Source organism: Syzygium oleosum, unplaced genomic scaffold, assembly GCF_021117445.2.
Source record: "Syzygium oleosum isolate NSW1041296 unplaced genomic scaffold, Sole_v2.1 Sole_v2.04, whole genome shotgun sequence".
Lineage (NCBI taxonomy): Eukaryota > Viridiplantae > Streptophyta > Magnoliopsida > Myrtales > Myrtaceae > Syzygium > Syzygium oleosum.
In genome coordinates this window covers 4268265-4288854 of record NW_026607488.1, presented here as the reverse complement: position 1 = coordinate 4288854, position 20590 = coordinate 4268265, and the positions used below count along the sequence as shown (strand labels likewise).

Genomic DNA, 20590 nt, shown 5'->3' with positions numbered 1-20590 from the left:
TCTCTCATGGACGATGATAATAAAAAATAAGAAGAAGAGAATGGAAGAGGAACCCACATTTATTCCTACCCCATCTTTCTCCATCTATATAAAGCCCCATATATACAGATTCTTCATCTCATCAGCAAAGCCAAAGTCTAGTCTTTCCACACTACGGAACAGTAACAAGGGCTTTGAGTTTGAGAGTGCATTGTCAAAATCAGGGTTTTTTAGTTTTATTTTTGTGCAATTAAGGAAGGGAGCAAGCAATCAATAGCTGAATGGTTCTTGGGTTTGTGATATGGCTCCTCTTTAACCTTTGAAGGGTATGGGCGGTGACAGAAGAGAGTGAGCACACATGGTGTTTTCTTGCACGATCATGCTTGAATCTCTGTGTGCTTACTCTCTATCTGTCACCCCGCCTCTCTCTCTCTCTCTCTCTCTCTCTCTCTCTCTCTCTGTTTGTGTGTGTGTCTGTGTTTCTTTAATCTTTGTGGTTGTCTTTTAGGATTATGAAGATTTGACTTTTATTTCACAGATCTTAGGGGAAAAATCGATGCTTAAAGATGTCCCACTCTCAATATTCAACAAAATAATTTAGAATTCAAAAAGTATAAGCGATTATATCTAGAAAAAGCAAAGCTTTCAGGCCATTATGACTCATACTTCTACTTGCAATAGTGCTTTTCTTTTGCAATAATTTTCTTGCACCAATTTGATCAGCAAATACCTAAGCTGGAGAAAGAAGTAATATATTGAACAGTACCCAAATCCAAGTGACCTTGGTCTTGGTCAGATGGGGTGTCCTTGAGTGGAAGCCCTAACAGTACGTCTGTTCCTTTATGTGTTTTCATGTATGTTTTTTCATTTTTACTTCCTAGAATGTTTTTTCTCTGAGATGCAAATCTTTGTCCACCTGTTTCCTATTAATTGCATAATCATATACCAAAGAAATTAAATTAGAGAGAGAGAGAGAGAGAGAGAGAGAGAGAGAGAGAGAGAGAGAGAGAGAGAGTTAGGGCCATCATAAACTCTTCTGCTTCCTGTACTTGTATGTCTTTTGACTGATACCTCTTCTGGGACTACACAGGCTGTTAATAGCAAGTGTAACATGCTGCATCACCCTCTCATTCCATCTGTAGGAGGTTGTTCAGACTGGCTGCCATAAAGTCTATTATCCTAATTTTCTTTTGAAGTTTTCTTTTTGCTCTACTGAATTTGTATTCCTGATACTGTCTTTTTTCTCATGCTACAGGGAAAGAATTTTGTTAATGAGTGCGTGAGGTACTTTTATTAAACATGCTTAACGAGGAAACAATCAATGCACATTAAGTATGTTTAACAAGTGCAACGCTTTTTAACAAAGTCCATATAGGGACTGAACTTTACTTTTTAGATGCAAAGGGCTTATTCTCATATTAATTTGTGAATTGACTAATGATGGAGATTGATTATATCTCCAGAAAAAATGAACCCAAACAGTTTGGGCCAAACTCTTATGGAGACATGCTGAAGAAGTGAAGATGAAGTGGATGACATATAGGATTAGGGTTTTTAGATCTTCCTAAATATGTTTTTGATTGTTTGAAGAATAAGCTTCTTGTATGTTTTGGCAGGTGCACAAGTTAGTGTATTCACAGTGAAGAATGAACCCAGATATCTTTCAAAGTTTTACCAATTTATTTGATTACCGCAACCGAAAGTAGTTTCTTTAGATTGTAGCCGGATTTAACCTAAATGTGTTCAAAGTCTCGCGTCCCTAATTAATGTGCTCATAATCAGTATTTTGGCAAAACAGTGCTGAAACATCTGAAGAAAAGTTAATTTAATTGTATCTTTAAGATGTGATGTTCTTTAGGGCCTTCTGTGATCAATGCCTATTACTTTAAATTGGTGACCATAGTCCTAATAGGGTCAGAGTCCTCAGACAACAAGAGTGTGTAACTTACATCAATGCCTTATCTTTTCACGACTTTGTCAAGTGCTTTTGATCTGCAGCTCCTTATTCTGGTTTAAACGTTTTTGTTTACTTAGAACTTCTTTTTATTTATTTATGGCTCTTTTCCAAATTGAGGCATCTGCAACCTTAAGCTTGCCTCAGTCTATAGTCAAATCAGATCCAAAATCCACGGTAAAGGCAAATTAAAGGGAAACCAACAATGCATTCCCTCAAGAATTAAACAAGCATATGTTTTAACTGTAGGTGTCTTATAAGAGCCACATCACCATATTAAGGAAAAAAAGCGTCATGAACAGAGTTTCCAACTATACCAAGCTCATTAAGGTCAGAATACAAATATGTAGGAAACCCAGCAACACAAATCAATGCAACTGAATCATTCTGCTCTTGAAGCCAAAGATGATTCTAATAACAATAAGCAAATTCCTTGGTTTATCTTCCATGTGGCAAAGCCATGTATCAGTCATCAACAAATAAACTCGATGAAAGAAGGCAGATGCCACAAACCAGGGACGAGGTTTAGACCATAAAAGAGCTGAATATGAATCCTGAAGATCATTAGCACTTGATCTGAAAATACGTAATGATAATGCCTTACTAAAACTAGAATGCCTTACTAAAACTATACTTGTCAATACCACTTTCAACTGCGTCAACTTGCATGTGTTGATACTCTTTGGACAATACTCTAATGCGAATGTTTTCCCCGTTAAGACTGACCCGAATTATCTGAGAGGAAATAAAGCCAAAAACAGTTGTCATTGTTCAAGACAATATACATCATGGAGACCTCAGTCTGCAAATAAATTCTTTAAAAGGTGAAAACCATTAATAACTTGAAAGCATATGCAATGAGAAGAGGAAGAATACCTCATTTCTTGATCCATAATATGAAAATATAGACATCATTACTAATGAGAGAAACCTTTACCTCATTGTCAGAAGAAGATGAAATTCCAAACATGTCAGCTGCAACAACCTCAGATATATCAACCTCAATATTCTCGTCAGGCTTCTTTGAAGCGTTCGATGATATGTTGGATTCCGTATTTTCTTGACTGGGATAGTCAACTTCAGTCTAGAAAAGTTCTCATCATCTGAAGGGCAAATAATAGCTTGGATCCATCGTGTGAAATCAAATGCAACAAGACAGACACTCATACCGACAAAGCAACAGAAGACTTCCTGAAATCAACGCTAAAATTGTAAAACATACCGATTCATTACCAACTCTCTAGATCGATTCTCAACTTGTTTGCAACCCAAGCCAATTTCCTTCACATTGAATCCATTGTCCTTGTATAGACTTGGTTAGAATTCATGAGAGGAACAGAATGCACGCTGTTTTGAAAAATAGAAAACAAAAAAAAAAAAAGGAAAGAAAAGAGCGTCCAGATTGGCTCATTAAGAGGAAAAAGAAAAAGATGGCATTTACAAACAGATCGCAGGGACTGACAGTGCCATCACCCGACATAAAATGTCTCGCTAATCATTTTATCCTTGCAAGCGCACCTTTCCTGTCAGCAAATCAGGGAGACACAGGAAACTGTGTAAGATATAGTAGAAGAAGAGTGAGCAGTCACACTTAAAAAATTGCCCCGCAGAGTTCTTTTCTAAATAAAATAAAATGTCATACTCAAAGAGCAACCTGAGCAAGATCACCGGTGGCATAATCTTGGAACAGAACGCGACCCTTTGGCTGGAAGCAAAAACACTACAGCGCAGTTATATTTCCTCTCGTGATAGTACCTTGAGAACTCTTCTTGTATTGTGCAATACTCGATGGATCTTCTCTGGAGACACTGCAGATAGCACAAATATCTACTTTCCAATCAGCTACTGAAACTGCATAAGTAACTGACCAAGCAAACTCTAGACTCATATTCGACCAAAAAAACAAAAACTCTAGATTCATAGCATAAGGTATGAGCTAGCAGTAGCAGACTAGCAGCTCATTAAGCTAACGAGATGTATTGAAGAGAGAGGTCATTACTTCCTTTTAAATACCTTGTCAGAATGTCAACGGAAGATGGTGGAATCTGCTGGTCAAGTCATCAACGGTCAAATCACAGACAAATGGACTAATTCGTGTTTCTTGGAAGTCTTTTTGCGTCTATAATGGGCAAAATAAAAGGTCGTATCATTAAAGTAATGCTAAATGTATCCAGAACCATGTCAATCTAACAAAAGCAAGATTCGTTTTCTGTCGAGCCTTCATGTAACTGTTAACAAATCTCTAATAATTTCGATCATTAGAAAATAAATATCCTGAACAATTGATGAATCCTATGGTCAATCGTACTATTATGGCCTTAATGATTGATAAGCTTAGTAGGCATTCAATTAATTGGACCCTATGGGTGCAGTGTATTTGTCATGACCTAGTTTGAACCATTAACTTCTTTATGTTTGGGTCTAGATTTTGATTCTAATGTGGACATAGAGAATCCTTTCATCAAGGAAACTTTCCTCACAAAGAGTGATTTAAGCCGACTTGCAAAAGATTTGACTATTAGTTAACAAACACTACATGTGATATAAATTCTTAACAAATTCCAACAAGAGCCAAACATGTAACATTAATTTACATGGTATGGTTTAAGTACTTGACTAAGTGGGGTGAATAATGATACTTCTTGTATATACACATACATTGATGCCCTTCTCTTATACTTACATCTATAATATGTCGTGCACATAATTATTCTCTATAAATATGGGCATATTTGTATAGTCCTTTTGTATTTTATGTGGTTAATTTTCTCTTGGCCAATGTATTTTATGTGTTCTTTTGGCAACATATTTGGATCTGTCTATAAATGCCCCCATTACTTCACCACCACCCGAAATACTAAAGAAAACATTTTATCTAGTGCGAATGCAGCTCTACCAAAAAGACAAAAGAGTCAAAAGACAAAATTCAATAAAATACAATTTAATATTCATAATTTTTGAAACCATTCCAGCAAAAATGGCAAGACATGATTTCTTTCATATCAGATGACGTATGGTTGGGGTTAAGCCAACAAGAGACTCATCCCCACGATGCCACGTGGACACTAACTGTACAAAGGTCATGCCATCATCAAGAGAGGCCCATTCTTAGCTAGTTGCCGAAAGTGAGAGAAGAAAGAAGAGGATAGAATGAGAGAAGAAGATGCCAATGATGCCATGATCACCGCACCAGAGGTTGGACTAAGGTTAAAGGTGTTGCAATGGCCGAAGCAAAAGAACAGATGCATATCTCTATCAATCGTTTCAATTTCTTGGTGACGCAAGTGTGGGGGGAAGAACAGCATTGGTGCCAAAACTTGTGTACGGATGCCACTTTGATGCCAAAAGTTTCAATCGGATCACTTAAGTGCTAAAAGTTGTGAAAAACGATCACTTAAGTGCCACTTCGCCGGAAATCCGACGTGGCATTTTTTTATTAATTTCTCAAGCTGATGTGGCTCGTCGGAGGCTGATTTGGCCTTTTTTTTTTCCTTTTCTTTTTTTTTTTCCTTTATTTTCTTTTCTTTCTTCTTATTTCCGATGGCCGGCCTCGCCGGGCGTCGCCTTCCTCCGGGCAAGGGCCGGCCTCGCCGGATCTGGCGAGGCGAGCCCTCGCCCTGCCCAGGCAAGGGTCGAGGACGCCTGGGCAGGGCGAGCCCCGGCGAGGCTCGCCTCGCCGGATCCGGCGAGGCCGTCCCTCGTCGAGGCCACGGGCCGCCTCGCCGGGCGTCGCCTTCCTCCCGGCGAGGCCCGGCGAGGCAACCGTGGCCTCGACGAGGGACGGCCTCAGCCGGATCCGGCGAGGCGAGCCCTCGCCGGGCTCGCCCCGCCCGGGCGACCTCGACCCTCGCCCGGGCGGGGCGAGCCCCCGGCGAGGCTAGCCCTCGCCGAGGCCACGGGCTGCCTCGCCGGGCCTTGCCCGGAGGAAGGCGACGCCCGGCGAGGCCATGGCCGGTGGCTGGCCTCCGGCCACCGGCCATGGTAGAAGAAGAAGAAGACAGAAATGAAAAAAGAAAAGAAAGAAAATAAAAAAGAAAAAAGAAAAGAAAGAAAAATCAGAAAAAAAATATTTAAAAAATTAAATTATACACATGGAAATGCCATGTGTCATTAAAATTTAAATATAAAAGCCACGTATTAAATTTGATCGGAATTTCTCGCCGTTGGCACTTAAGTGATCGTTTTTTCTCCGATTTGGCACTTAAGTGATCACCGGCGTAAACTTTTGGCACTTAAGTGATCCAAATGAAACTTTTGGCACCAAAGTGGCCTTCGTACACAAGTTTTGGCACCAATGCTGTTCTTCCCCCCGCAAGTGTGTGTGCGCGCGTGTTGTTGCTCCTTTTGAACAAAATAATTCTAGTGATAGTAAGCAAGCATAGAATCTATTTAGAACAAAATTCCCATTGGATTGAGGCCATGCAAGATCTTCCATATCATTCCTCCACTACAAAAATGGGAAACCCTAGATCTTCTTTTATCCACTTTGCTAGATAAAAAGTTGCTTTTGTGTATCTCAATGGGGATTTGTAATTAATACCAACCATTAGTGTAAAACATGTTTATGTGTTTATCACGTGACACTAGCATATGTTGACAATCGATAACAACTTGTCGCGATTGTTGTTGTGGCGAAAAAAATCAATTTCTGGCATATGGTATAAAAACCCGATGAATTATATACTCTAGCACCATTTACTATCATCAAAAGAATATGCTAGTTCAAATGAATTTCAGAAATAGATAGGGACTTGCTTCATACTAGTTATCGATGTTTGTAAGCGACCATCTGAATCTAATCAGATGAAAAGAGGTCTAGATTAGCGAAAGTAATCTCTTAAAAGATGACTATAATCTCTCATTTTGAAAAGTATAAATCTACCGTAAGCAACAAACTCCCTACATTTGCATTATCTCTTGAATTGGTAAATCTATTGTACTAAAGTCAGATGATTGCATGATGACGATAGAAGAATGGATGCACTTAATTGCAATTAATTATTATGTGAGTGGTTGATCACCTTAATTCTTAACTTTACGACTTTAAGCATCAAATCCTGAGGACAAAAGGTCCCACGAAAGCCACGCGTTGGCTGTGATTGGTAGAACAATAAGTCAAAGATTCTTATGCTTTAAATTGCACAATTAAGTTAACTGTCTAGTTATCAGAAAGCATATATACTTTAAGCTGCTTTATTTAGCGCCGCATCATATATGTTTGCTTGAACAAATTTTATTGGCTAAATGAAGGATTATGTGTACATAGATTTTTTATCTTCTTATTGTGCTACAATTCGTATTAGATGCGTAAAATCTCTATGCATTTTTCGCTTATTCTTGCCTCCTAAAAATCATCATATATGCCGACCATTTTTCCTTTTCAATACCACGGATTGAGATGGTAAGGAAATATAATATTTGTATTTATCCAAATTCTAGACTGAAATATGATAAATTGGATAAAATTCCTGTTCTATAAATCTTCATATTACCTCACCATTAATCTTTCTCAGGATTGGTAAAATAATTCTTCCAAAGATATACATATGGAACTGATATTGTGATGCAGAAGTAAGAGGACGACTACCAGGCAAGGGACACAGTCCTAGTTAGGGTTCAAATATTTATTTTTCAGAGAGAGTTGGAGAGAGATGTGTCATAGTAGCTAGAGTTTGGAGAGAGAGAAGATAAGATTTAGAATCACAAGATGCATTGGTAAACGGTAACTGAGTAAATGGGTCTGGTTTGATCTTTCTGGAAAATAGATCAGATTCTGAAAAGATGAAGACTTCCTTTGCTCTCTCTCTCTCTCTCTCTCTCTCTCTCTCTCTCTCTCTCTCTCTCTCTCTCGGACGATGATAATAATAAAAAAAGAAGAGAATGGGAAGAGGAACCCACATTTATTCCCTCCCCATCTTTCTCCATCTATATAAAGCCCCACATGTACAGCTTCTTCATCTCATCAGCAAAGCCAAAGTCCAATTTTTCCACTCTATGAAACAGTAACAAGGGCTTTGAATTTGAGAGCACAGTGTCAAAATTAGGGTTTTTAGTTTTATTTTTGTGCAAGTAAGGAAGGGAGCAAGCAATCAACGGTCGAATGGTTCTTGTGTTTGTGATGTGGTTCCTCTTTAACCTTTGAAGGGTAAGGGAGGTGACAGAAGAAAGTGAGCACACATGGTGCGTTCTTGCATGATCATGCTTGAAGCTCTGTGTGCTCACTCTCTATCTGTCACCCCACCTCTCTCTCTTTCTCTGTCTCTGTGGGTTTGTGTTTCTTTAATCTCAATGGTTAACTTTTAGGATTATGAAGGATAACTTTCTTTTCGATCTTATGGAAAAATCGATGCTTAAAGGGATCCGACTCCCTATGTTCAACAAAGTAATTCAAAGTTCAACAAAATATAACCAACCGTATCTAATGAAAACAAAGCTTTCGGGCCTTTATGACTCATACTTCTACTTGCAATAGTGCTTTTTCTTTTGCAATAGTTTTCTTGCGCCAAGTTGATCAGCAAAAACCTTGGCTGGAGAAAGAAAGTATTATATTGAACAGTACCCAAATCCAAGCGACCTTGGTCTTGGTCAGATGGAGTGCTCTTCAGTGTAAGCCCTAATAGTATGTCTGTCTGTCTATGTTTTTTCGTTATTGTTTTTCATTTTCTCTTCCCTGAATGTTTTCTTCGCTGAGATGAAAATATTTGTCTACCTGTTCCCTATTAATTGGATAATCATATACTAAACAAATTAAATTAGAGAGAGAGACAGTAAGCAGAAGTTGTAAACATGGGACGGGGGAGTGAAACGGCCATCATAAACTCTTCTGCTTCTTGTACTTGTATGTCTTTTGACTGCTGAGACCTTTTTCTGGGACTGCACAGGCTGTTACTAACAAGTGTCACGTGCTGCATCACCATCTCATTCCATCTGTAGGAGGTTGTTCAGACTGGCTGCCACAAACTCTATTATCCTAACTTTCTTTTGAAGTTTTCTTTTTGCTCTTCTGGGTTTGTGTTCATGATACTGTCATTTTTCTCATGCTACAGGGAAAGAATATTGTTAACAAGTGCGTGAGGTACTTATATTAAAAATGCTTAACGAGTAATCAATCGATCCACATTAAGCATGTTTAACAAATGCAATGCTTTTTTAACAAAATCCTTATAATATAGGGACTGACCTTTACTTTTTTGATACAGAGGGCTTATTCTCATATTCATTTGTGAATTGACTACTGATGGAGATTGATTATATCTCCAGAAAAGATGAACCCAAACAGTTTGGGCCAAGCTCTCATGGAGACATGCTGAAGAAGTGAAGATGAAGCAGAAGCTAAAGATGTTTGGATTGTTTGAAGAAGCTTCTTGTACGTTTTGGTGGGTCGACAAGTTAGTGTATTCGCAGTGAAGAATGAACCCAGATATCTTTCAAAGTTTTATCAATTTATTTGATTGCTGTAACCAAAAACAGTTTCTTTAGATTGTAGCTGGATTTAACCTTTATGTGTTCAAAGTCACGCATCCCTGATTAATGTGCTTATAATCAGTATTTTGGCAAAACAGTGCTGAAACATCTGAAGAACAAGTTAATTTGATTGTATTTTTAAGATGTAGCATTCTGTAGGGGCTTCTGTGACCGACCCCTATTACTTTAAATTGGTGACCAGACATAGTACAAGTCCTAATAGGGTCAGAGCCCTCAGACAACAAGAGTGTAGTGTTTAATTTGTGCCAATGCCTTCTCTTTTTATGACTTTGTCAAGACCTTTTGATCTGCTGCTCCTTATTCTGGTTTAAAAGTTTTTGTTTACTTTGAACTTCTTTGTATTTATTTATGATTCTTTTCCAAAATGAGACATTTGAAACCTTAAGCCTGCCTCAGTCTGTATAGCTCAAATCAGATAAAAAAATCCACAGAAAAGGCAAATTAAAGGGAAACCATCAATTCATTCCCTCAAAAATTAAACAAGCATACGTTTTAACTGTAGGCGTCTTGTGACGGCCACATCACCATATTAATGAAAAAAAAAGTGTCATGAGCAAAGTTTCCAACTATACCAAACTCATTAAGGTCAGAATACAAATATGTAGGAAACCCTGCAACATAAATAAATCATTTTGCTCTTGAAGCCAAAGATGATTCTAATAACAATAAGCAATTTCCTTGGTTTAAGTGCCATGTGGCATAGCCATGTATCAGTCCAACAACAAATAAAACTCAATGAAATAAGGCAGATGCCACAAACCAGGGACGAGGTCGAGACCATAAAAGAACAGAATACGAACCATGAAGATCATTAGCACTTGATCTGAAAATACACGATGATAATGCCGTACTAAGACTATACTCGTCAATACCACTTTCAGCAAACCTAGAGCCGACAACTTCCCGAGGTGAGTCACCAGAAATTCCCACAGGCAACCTCTCAACTAGTCTAAAACCAAACCGGGAAGCAGCGGACAGTATAGATGATTGATTAACTCGGCACAAAATGTGGCAGAGAATAAGTGCCGCTACCTGGTCCTCTTCATTGCCTCTGTTGGATGAGATCAGTTCTCTCGCACAGGCAAAACAAGGCAAAATTGCTTTAGGCATATATATGACATTGGTGCCTATGGTGATGTCAAAACCTTGATCATTCACTTTTTTATTGCTTCTATATGGCCCTATCTCCCCATTCTAGGCTCTTAACAATATATATTAAGGAAAGGTGGAGCGACATTTGAAGTGATGTTTTGCATCAACAGGTCGAGGGTCATTGTATCTTCATCAGTCGCTACCACGAGGCCAGCAGATCTAACAGCCACCATCTAGCAGATGCCTCCGCAACCACAGCCTAACTTCAAGACCCTTTTTCCTGAAACAATGTTTGGGTTTCTGGCTAGGACGGAGGCCATCAATGGAGCCGATTCCAAAAGCATCAACCCAGTCGACTTGCATGTGTGTTGATACTCTTTGGACAATACTCTAATGGTAAAGTTTTCCCCGTTAAAGCTGACCCGAATTATCTGAGAGGAAACAATGCCAAAAACAGGTGTTAATGTTCAAGACAATATACAAGGAGACCTCAGTCTGCAAATAAATTCTTTAAAAGGTGAAAATCCATTGATTACTTGAAAGCATATGCAATGAGAAGAGGCAGAATACCTCTTTCCTTGATCCATAATATGAAAATATAGACAGCATTACTTATAAGAGAAACCTTTACCTCGATGTCGGAAGAAGAAGAAAATCCAAACATGTAAGTTGCAACACCCTCAGATATATCAACTTTAATATTCTTGACAGGCTCCTTCGAAGCCTTTGATGATATGTCCTCGAATAGACTTGGTTAGAATTCATTAGAGAAATAGAATGCACGCTGTTTTGAAAAAGAGAAAAGAAAAGGAAGGAAAGAAAACGGCGTCCAGATTGGCTCATTAAGAGGAAAAAGAAAAGGAAAGCATCCACAAACAGATTGCGGGAACAGACAGTACCATCACTCCTGACTTAAAAGGTCTCGCTAATCATTTGATCCTTGCAAGTGAACCTTTCCTGTCAGCAAAACAGGGAGACATAGGAAAATGTGTAAGATAAAGTAGAAGAGTGGGCAGACACACTCAAAAAACGTAGGCAGATAGCTTTTCTAAATATAATCAAATGTTATACTGAAAGAGCAACCTGAGCAAAATCATCGTTGGCATAATCACGGAACAGAAGGTGACCCTTTGGCTGGAAGTGAAAACACTACATCGCAGTTATATCTCCTTTTGTGATAGTACCTTAACTGATTAAAAATCAGTATATTACAAATTTTACTTCTTAAAAACAGGGAGGCCTCCTACCCTGAGAACCATCTTCCCTGGAGACACTGCAGAAAGCACAAATATCTGTTTTACATCAGCTTCTGGAACTGCATAAGTAACTGATCAAGCAAACTTTGAATTAGTAGCATAGGGTATGAGCTAGCAATAGCAGTTCATTAAATTACCAAAGATGTGTTGAAGTTAGGTCATTACTAACTATTAATTATCATGTCACAATGTCAACGGAAGATGGTGGAATTTGCTGGCTCAAGTCATCAACGGTCAAACTACAGACAAATGGACTAATTCGTGTTTCTTTGAAGTCTTTATGCATCTGTAACGAGCAAACTAAAAGGTAAAGCAATGCTAAATGTATCCCGAACTATGCCCATCTAACAAAAGCAAGATTCGTTTTCTCTCAAGCATTGATGTTACTATTAACAAATCCCTAATAATTTTGATCATTTGAAATGAAATATACTCAAACTTTTCAAGTCTTGATCTATTTTATTTTTATTTTTATTCCTTTGGCCACTCATTTATGGGAAGACGTGCACGTGAGGTCGTGGATCTCTAGGTCCACTGCTTGGAGAAGATTTGGGACAATTTGGAAGCATCTCGCTAAATTGATAAGGGATATCTATGGAAAACGCATCCTCTGAAAAATCTTTTTATTGACTCTTTTTCTAGCAATGACAAGAGTTGTCCCTAATTTCAACTTTCAATGTATCTTTTGATTTGTAACTAATTCAGGACTGTGGGAGACAAATGAGATTATGGTCGCGATTAAAAACGAAATAAAATGGATGCTCAATATGGGAGTTTTACGTGTATTTTTGTTAAGCTGGGATCACCATAAACTCAACGATCTCGATGACAAAATTAAAGTATTGAATTTGAATTCACATAAAAAATAAATGGATTTTAATATGCCTCGAAGTCTTAAGGAATTTGTAGGATTTGAACTACAAAAACAATGCGCGGATAGTAGATTATGAATAAATAAGAAAATTGCTTGAAACTTTATTGAAAGACAGCATATGACTTATATTTTTGGATGTCGTGCTCCCTCAATGACTATAAAAACATGAACTTCTTGATGAAGATCACGGAAGTACGTAGAATAAGTAAAAATTTTACAAATGGAAAACTGTCATAAACACAGGCAAGTGCTAGAACTGAGAAACCTAATCTATTTCAAGTTTGCATTCAAAGTATAAACAAACTCTAATCTAGATCAATCTATTACGAATAATATTCCCATCTTTGAAATATGATGCCTCGTTTGCTTGTGAATGCCTCGATTGATGCTGTGTGTTGATTGGTTGTTTTGTATTCTTTGTGATTGTTATGCTTTGATTGCTCCTATTTCTTTCATAAGCCATTCTGTTATGCATCCTGATCTTTCCCTACAATAATCTTTAATAGTCTTTACTTGCATAATATTTTAGGGATGATTTGTAAAAGCTCCCGATTCCTTAGCCACGATTATATCTTGGTCGATGGATTCTCCTCTACTTAATCTTTAACTTTTGTTACGTTTCGAGTCAATTGGTCGTGCGCAGAAAACTCATGATCAATGAACTCATCAGGCAGTCCATCGATGGGTCCTGTGGTTAATTGTATTGTTATGACATTAATGATTGATGAGCTTAGTAGGCATTTAATCAATTGGACCTATGAGTGCAATGTATTTGTCATGACCTAATTTTAACCATTAACTTCTTTATATTTGGGTCTAGATTTTGATTCTAATGTTAACATAGAGAATCCATTAAACAAGGAAACTTTCCACACAAAGAGTGACTTAAGCCGACTTGCAAAATATTTGACTATTAGTTAACAAACGCTAGATGGGATATAGATTCTTAACAAATTTCAGCAAGAGCCAAACATGTAACAATAATTTACATGGCATGGTTTAATTAAGTACTTGGCTAAGTGGGGTGAATAATGATACTTCTTGTATGTACACATACATTGATGCCCTTCTCTTATACTTACATCTATAATATGTCATGCACACAATTATTCTATATAAATATGGGCATATATGTGTAGGACTTTTGTATATTATGTGGTTAATTTTCTCTTGGCCAATGTATATTCTGTGTTCTTCTGGCAACTTGTTTGGATCTGTCTATACATGCCCCCATTACTTCACCACCACCCGATATACTAAAGAAAACATTTTGTCTAGTGCGAATCCAGCTCTCAGACCACAAAGACAAAATTCAATAAATATAATTTAATATTTTAAATTTTTGAGTATGACCATTACAACTAAATTGGCAAGACATGATTCTTTCATATCAGATAATGCATGGTTGGGGTTAAGCCATCAAGAGACTCATCCCCACGATGCCACGTGGACACTAACTGTGCAAAGGTCATGCCATCATCAAGAGAGCGCAATTCTTAGCAAGTTGCCGAAAGTGAGAAAAGAAAGAAGAGGATAGAATGAGAGAAGAAGATGCCAATGATGCTTTGATCACCACTCCAGAGGTTGGACTAATGTTAAAGCCAAAGCGAAAGATCAGATGCTTATCTCTATCAATCGTTTCAATTTCTTGGTGACGCAAGTGTCTGTGTTAGCATGTGTTGTTGCTCCTTTTGAACAAAACAATTCTAGTGATGGTAAGCAAGTAAGCATAGGATCTATTTAGAATAAGAAAATTCCCATTGTGATTGAGGCTATGCAAGGTCTTCCATATCATTCCTCCACTACAAAAAGGGAAACCCTAAATCTTCTTTTGTCCACTTTGCTAGAGGTAAAGTTGCTTTAGTGTATCTCAACGGGGATTTGCAATAAATACAAACCATCAGAGTAAAACATGTTTATGCAACTCTATTTATCAAGTGACATGAGCTATGTTGACGATTGATAATAACTTATCACGATCACCGTTGCGGCGGAAAAATACAATTCATGCCGTATGGTATAAAAACCTGATGAATCATATACTCCAGCGCCAGTTACTATCATCAAAAGAATATGCTAGTTCAAATGAATTTTAGAAAAAGATTGGGATTTGTTTCATACTTGTTATCGTCGTTTGTAAGCGACCATCTAAATCTACTTAGATGAAAAAAGGTCGAGATAAAAGATGACCATAATCTCTCATTGAAAAGTATAAATGTTGAATTTTCTCGACAGTTGCTTATGAAGGTGTGGCAGGTAATTGGAGCGAGACAAAATAAATTTAAAGGGATAAAATGATGCAAGAAAGGAACTCCCCACGTTTGCATTATCTCCAAATCTATTCTAACAAAATCGGATGATTGCATGGTGATGGAAGAAAGGATGCATTAAACCCCAGTGTAAGTGGTTGATTACCTTAATTCTTAACTTTACGACTTTAAGCATAAAATCCTGAGGACAAAACAGATGCTCAGGCTGTGTGGGGAATTTAGGAAAGACAAAACGTCCCACGAAAGCCACGCGTTGGCTGTGATTGGTGAGAACAGTGTCAAAGATTCTTATGCTTTAAATTTCACAATTTAGTTAATCATCTAATGATCAGAAAGCATATATATACTTTAAGCTGCTTTATTCAGCGCCGCATAATACATGTTTGCTTGAACAAGGGGTGCACGTACATGTGCCTGTGTTGCACTGCCATTGGACCCTTTTCCCTTGGTTCGAGCAGGTGGGGACGGATCAATATTAGGATTGCATGACCAAAGAAAAAACATTAGGGATGATTTGGTTAATTGATTTCTGCTCCCCACGTATCCCAATTGCTTTGTGTTGTTCCTTCAGAAAGGGAAAATATCCAAATTCTTTATGCTGCATCTTCTGGTAATAGCCATTCAAAGGAAGGAGGGGTCATTCTGATGAGAAAAGCTTGATTTCCAGAGGGCTAAAGATGGGTCTCTTTCCATTTTGGTACCCCCATTACATGATTCAATGTACATTTCCTGTGGAATATGTTTGGGGGACTTAAGGAAAACCTGCTTCTGAAAAGAGGTTTTGGTTTTCCCCTTAAAGAAAAAGAAATTACTTTTAGGTATTTAATAGCATTCAGATTTATTTTACAAAAAAAAATTTATGTATGAGTGTATGTTTTCAAAATAGAGATGTTCCATATCAAAGTAGAAGGGAAATTTAAAATGCTTAAATAAATATAACCAACCACTTAAAATAGGGCGAGACCAAAACTTTAGCTAAATATTTATGTATTCAAATATTGAGAAGATTACCTGATATATATGATTTTGTTTTTACGTAGGGGTAGGGGCCACCGTGAGCACCCCTCGGTCCATCATGTCCGTGAGCACTAGAGATTTCACAAGGCTACCGCTAATTATTTTAAAAGTTTAAGACTAAAGTATAGAAATATATAATAGGTGAAATGAATAAAATTTGAAAAACTATTCAATGTAAAATTTTATGGGACTGCCAATTCTTCAAAATATTTAAGTTGTCAGATGAACATGCAATTTAAATACTTTAACACCATATCAGGCAAACCTAATATCCAGGGTTTGAGTGATTTATGTTATGACATCCGTGGAGTCGAGTTTGTTGAAACGATTGTTGACTACCTAATGCAACCCTTGCATTCTACTTTTATTCGAGCTTGTAAAAACCCAAGTGGAGTGACTTATATATATATATATATATTGCTTAATTTTCCTAAATAGTCTTCCAAACTTGTATTCTTGGTTTTGGAAGCTTTCATTCTTTGTGCATGGGCTGCTCTTTCTCTTTGTTATAATTAGCAAAAGAGAGAGTAAAAGAAAGAGTGAGAATTAATCATGATCTCATTTGCCTCTATAGCTAAAAGATATATCTAAGTTATATAACATTCTTGGAGATGGCCACGCTCACGAGTGGTGGAAATTCACCATTTGATGCGGTACATGCGGAAGGTCTCAAAGAGAGTTTTTCAGGGGAAAAGGAAAAAGAAAAGACGTAATCTATGAATTTTTCTTTTTTGTGCACTATATAATTGGAAAAGCTAGATTTCGCACATGAAGTTTGAGTACATGTTAGACCAATTGTGTTGGCCTAACTATTGGTTCTGCTACAGATAGAAAACTATTTGTGAAGACTAGTATACACAAGATTACGTAACATATGGTGTGGCCTTAGGTCAGTGTTTTATTGTAATGCGTAGACAACAAATGATGCATGACCATAGTCTTTTCTAGATCCTACAAGTACAATTAGGGGTGATCGGTTTCCAGGGTGGGAAATCCCACCCTGGAACTGAGAGCCAGACTAGAGGGGCCGATTTCTCATTTATGGAATCGGGAATCGGCCCACTTGATCCTGGAATTGGACCAAAATGACCGGTTGGTCTAGTCCGATTCTCAAGTGGGTTCATGGAACCGGCGGCATGTCCTTTTTTTTTTCTTTTGTTAAAAACATGTAGTCCATTACAGAATCCTTCTCATTGAGAAGGATGTTAAACCCCTCGTAGGAAAATGCAAATTGCACATGCTTGAGCATGACTCACAACCAATAACGAACACCAATGTGGCTTTTGTTGTGAGGTTCATGAATCAAATTCTACATTATGGAAATTGCACCATATCAATTCTCAACACTATATCGAGAATTGATTAGGTTTTTCAAGTTTTCAGATTTGTAAGAATAAAAAAAAATTAAAAAAATATGTCTAGTTCAGATGGGCGGATCCATCCCTAGAACGGGGAACTGGACCAATGCCCCCGGGAGTCACCCAATTGACCGGTTCAGTCCGGTTCAGGCGGTTCCACCCCTAAGTGCAGTGATGATTAATGGTTGGCTTTTTTTTTTTGGCTAAATGAAGGATTATGTGTATACAGATTTTTTTTTTTGGTAAGGGTGTGTATACAGATTTTTTATCTTCTTATTATGCTACAATTCGTGTTAGACACGTAAAATCTCGAAGCATTTTTTGCTTATTCTTGCCTCCTAAAAATCATCATATATGCCAATCAGTCTTCCCTATTAAGCAACAAGAATTGAGACGGTAAAGAAATATAAGATTTGCATCTATCCAAATTCTAGAATGAAACATGATAAAGAATCTAAAACTCCTGTTCTATAGATATCTACCCCCCAAAATAAGTCTTTAATTTCTTCACCATTAATCTTTCTGAGGATTGGTAAAATAACTCTTCAAAAGATATACATGTGGAACTGAAAATGTGATGCAGAAGTAAGAGGAAGACCACCAGGCAGGGGCACAGTCCTAGTTAGGGTTTCAAATCTTTATTTTTCACAGAGAGAGAGAGAGATGTGTCATGAGTAGATAAGATTTAGAGTCACCAGATGCATTGGTAAGCGGTAACTGAGTAAATGAGTCTGGTTTGATCCTTCTGGAAACGAAGTCAGATTCAGAAAAGATGAAGACTTCCTTTGCTCTCTCGCTCTCTCTCTCTCTCTCTCTCTCTCTCTCTCTCTCTCTCTCTCTCTCTCTCTCTCTCTCTCTCTCTCTCTCTCTCTCTCTCTCATGCACGATGATAATAAAAAATAAGAAGAGGAGAATGGGCAAAGGAACCCACATTTATTCCTTTCGCATCTTTCTCCGCCTATATAAAGCCCCATTTGTACAGCTTCTTATCTCATCAGCAAAGCCAAAGCCTAATTGTTCCACGCTAATGGAACAGTGACGAGGGCTTTGAGTTTGAGCGTTCAGTGTCAAGATTAGGGCTTTTAGTTTTACTTTTGTGCAAGTAAGGAAGGGAGCAAGCAATCGGTTGAGTGGTTCTTGTGTTTGGGATGTAGTCCGCTTTAACCTTTGAAGGGTAAGGGAGGTGACAGAAGAGAGTGAGCACACATGGTGTTTTCTTGCATGATCATGCTTGAAGCTCTGTGTGCTCACTCTCTATCTGTCACCCCACCTCTCTCTCTCTCTCTCTCTCTCTCTCTCTCTCTCTCTCTCTCTCTCTCTCTGTTTGTGTTTCTTCAATCTTAATGGCTGTCTTTTAGGATTAAGAAGGATTTCTTTTTTTTCAATCTTACGGAAAAATCAATGCTTAAAGATGTCTGACTATCTATATTCAACAATATAATTTAAATCAGCAAAATATAACCAACTCTATATAGTGAAAACAAATCTTTCAGGCCTTTATAACGCATATTCTACTTTCAATGATGTTTTCTTTTGTGATAATTTTTGGCACCAAGTTGATCAGCAAAAACCTTGGCTGGAGAAACAAAGGATTATATAGTATAGTATCCAAATCCAAGAGACCTTGGTCTTGGTCAGATGGACAGTGTGAGCCCTCACATTATCTTTGTCTGTCTATGTTTCTTCGTGTGTGATTTTCATTTTCCCTTCCCGGAATGTTTTTTTTTCCCTGAGATGAAAATCTGTGTCTCCCTGTTCCCTAGTAATCGCATAATTTTATACAAAGAAATTAAATCAGAGAGAGAGAGAGAGAGAAAGTCAGAAGTTGGGAGTGAAAGAGCCATCATAGACTCATCCACTTCCTGTACTTGTCTTTTGACTGCCGCTACCTCTTCTGGGACGGCACAGGCTGTTACTAACAGGTGGTACATGCTGCATCACCATCTCATTCCATCTGTAGGAGGTTGTTCAGACTCTGGCTGCCACAAACTCTATCATCCTAATTTTCTTTTGTAGTTTTCTTTTTACTCTATTTGGTGTGGGTTCATGCAATAAGGAAAGAATGTTGTGAACAACTACTCTCAAGACTTTTATTAAACATGTTCAACAAGGAAACAATGAAACAATCTATTTTTCAAATTATTGGTTGTGCATCTTACTGGAACAGTCAGTGCATTAGAGGTTGCGATACTTCCACATTAAGCATGTTTATCAGGTTAAACACTTTTTTAACAAAATCCTTATAGAATTGGGATTTTAACTGTACTTTCTAGAGACACAGGGCTTGTTCTCGAATTCATTTGTGAATTGCCAAATGAAGGAGATTGATGATTCTCCAGAATAGATGAACCCAAACAGTTTGGGCCAAGGTGACATGCTGAAGAAGTGCAGAAGACATATTTGATGTTCATAAAGATGTTTGGATTGTTTGAAGAAGCTTCTTGTACGTTTTGGCGAGTGCACAAGTTGTATATTTGCAGTGAAGAATGAACTCAGACCTCTGTTAAAGTCTGCTACCATTTTCTTCGATTATCTGTAACCAAAAGAAGTTTCTTTTGACTGAAGGCAGATCTATCCTTCTAATGTTCACGGATTAATGTGCTTCCAATATTGACAAATATAATTGGTATTTCGCTAAAACAGTGCTCAAACATCTTAAGAACAAAATAATTTAATTGGATTCACGTTTTTAAATTGTCCATGGTATGGTAGGAGTCGGCCGAGTTGATAAATTGACAGTCATTTTCGCCTTAAGAAACAAAAAGCAGCAAGTTCAATTCCAACCTGGTGTAACCTCATGACCCTAAATGTAAAGGAGTTATAGATTCGTCTTGAATTTCTTTAGTCGCAACGTGGATGATTTGTGCTCGACCAAACGAGAGAGGTGGATATAATATGATATAATAAACTTAACCTACAAGATCATTCAAGCTGAACAGATATAAAGAAAACCAAAGATTCTTGCATATATTAATAACAACCAGGCCTCCTATAAAGTGGGGCTTGTTACGTGAATTTCTTACAACATTGGGTTAATATTCCATGTCATTTTAGCATAAAAAGACAATCCAAGTCATAATAAGTACTCAAGATCTTTTTTCAAACTGTCTGTTCTCAAATGTTCCTAGGAAAATCTGTCCATGCATCACATGTTATTTAGGGGTCTCTGTGAGTGACCCCCTATTACTTTAGATTGGTGATCAGACCTAGTGGAAGTCCTACTCCCAGTTGTTTTGGTATACGATCAAATTGCTTTCATGGATGAACCTATCTATCAATTATGTCAAGTAGCATGTGACCCTGCT

The 20590-nt window shown here is 37.7% G+C and overlaps 1 pseudogene; it reads right to left on the bottom strand.

Moving 5' to 3' along the window:
• Positions 1 to 2542: 2542 nt before the first annotated feature.
• On the bottom strand, positions 2543 to 11948 carry LOC115674494 (uncharacterized; annotated as a pseudogene).
• Positions 11949 to 20590: the final 8642 nt, after the last annotated feature.